Here is a 2,526-nt window from a genome sequence, read left to right on the forward strand (position 1 = left end):
GGAGCAGGAGGATTGGGAGTAGTGGTTGGGGAGTCTACGAACTGCAATAACACTCAAATTGGACTAGAGGCGCTAATTTGTGGATGGGATGTCATTGGACAAAGCTAGTATCTTCTTATTTTGGTTGTCAATACGTAGATACTCTTTACCATCTACGGTCCAATGAACATCCACGTTGGGGTTACAATGAAAGAGGTGCATAGTCACCATAACGTCAATATATAAGCTTGTGCGGCCCGAAATTATGTCAGTTGGCTTATTAGGTAAGTGGAAACCAAGATGTTCATCTATTATTCAAACCATTACTCCAGTAAAACTAGCCACCATTTCTCATGGAGTTTTTGAGCATTTTTTGGATTACCCAACACCTGAAATGAGGAACTTCCTCAGGCTTGTGGATCATGCACCATAAGTGTTCCAATTCCTTCTTGTTTTCCTTGCTAATATCTTCTTGATGGAACAAGAGAAAAACAATGATCTGATGTGTGACCTTAAGGACCGAATATATGATACTAGAAGCCTTTGTCGTACCGGATTGAAATTCGCCTTCATAAGAGATGCTTGTCCAAAATCTTTCGCACCTGTCCTCAAATAACACATTTTTTCTACCCTTTTTCATATACACTTCCCTTTTTGCTTTTGGAGCTCCAATAATGTCAAAAAGGGTGTAAGCATGAATCCAATGGGATTGGTTGAGTAGAAGAAAGGTGAGGATGTGTGTTTGGTAATCATAGGTGATGGATGACAAGAGTTCCAACATGGGTCTTCGGTAACTCACTACGTGGAGATTGAAGAGACCTTCCCACGTCAAAGTGAAACACAAGAATAATACTAACCCAATATGGCCCCAAAACTTTTGAGAGATGTTGATTACTCATCATTCATTGTATAATGTTTCGAATAATAAACATGAAACTTGAATTAAAACAATAATTATGCCATGCTCCAAGCATGCACACTATGTTTGTATAAAAAATAATTATGCCATGCAACAAGCATGCACAATATGTTTGTGTATGGTCCTTACTATGTCAAATAGATCAATTGAAAAACATTTCAATGATGCTAATTTCAAATTTTCAAATCCTTATTGCAAGTGTAAGAATTCCAAATTCTTCTCACTGCTTGAAAGTGTTAGATTCTAAACTATCATGCAATGATTCTTTTGTAATGTCTATGTGCCAAAAGTCACAAAGACTTGACCAATGATATTACAAAATATTCCTTTGTCGATTGTCACAAGACAATTCCATGGAAATGAAGTATCAAATTCAAAGTACATTCCTTTGAACATCCTTCTTGCATAAAAGTTTCTAACTTTCTCATCTATTCTTCAACTCCCAATATGGAAACATTCCATATTCCCATTTTCACTATCACTTCTGAAGAAGAGTTGACTCTCTTCAGAATATATTAATATGGTCCATCCATTATTAAAGAACCAACTGTCCTTAAGCGACCCATCTTTAACGAACTTTAGATTTTCCTTAACAGTTGTTTAACCAATTTAGTCAAATCCGGTTCTATTCCTTTTTCCCTCTGAATGCCCTAGGGATTTGGAAAATTTAGAACACGAGAATATTATAGCATATGCAATCGATCTTATACCCGAAGCATATGGGATACGATTCATAATGTCTAACATAAATACATGATAATTAATCATTCTTTTCCTATAATATTTCTATTTTCCATTTTCTCAAAATTTTGATTATGAAGAGGGATGTCGTAATCATAATCAATTTTTGAGAACGCAATTAACCTTTCCATATATAGAATTTCCTTATGTTGAACCATTCCAATATATATATATATATATATATATGACTAAATTTGATTAAAATCTCAATCTAAGCTTTTAGATTTTGAAGTAAAGTATAATTTCTTCTCCCTTAATTATAGCAAAACAAACATTTTCAAACCTTGCAACTTTGCGAATTGAAACTTTGTTTTCTATAATTAATATTGTTAACTTGCAAACATAATAATTATGCTCCCACTAGCATAATTATTAACTTACCAACATAACACTTATGCTCCCACTAGCTTTGACATCTATTCAGAAATCAGCTCGACTTTTAGAAATCAATACTTATTGACTTCTTACCAAAGTTCAGATTTCTGATACGATTTTCTCTGATAAGACTTTATCTAGGCTTCTCAAAACCATACACCTTTCCTTAGATATCTCACATGTGTGTCTAAACAATTTAAGAACTTACAACAATAAGTCTCAAATGTTTAGAATTTTGCCATTCCTCATAATTCGAATTATGAAAAGGGATGTCGTAATCATAATCAAATTTGAGAATGCAAATATCACACTTGCTACCTCATTAAAATCTATTTAGTGAAAGCGTTTCCTCACCAACATTTTCAAGAATCGGAGAGAAAGCTTATAACACTTAGATTTTACGGTGTATGTGTTCCTATCCATGTGAACTTGTCATAACCGTAATCGCAAGACAAGGTTAGTGAATAATCCAAACTCATATGGACTAAACTTGTTCAATCTTAATTTCCTGC

This window comes from Lactuca serriola, chromosome 1 (assembly GCF_051521515.1).
Source record: "Lactuca serriola cultivar US96UC23 chromosome 1, Lser_US96UC23_V15, whole genome shotgun sequence".
Classification (NCBI taxonomy): domain Eukaryota; kingdom Viridiplantae; phylum Streptophyta; class Magnoliopsida; order Asterales; family Asteraceae; genus Lactuca; species Lactuca serriola.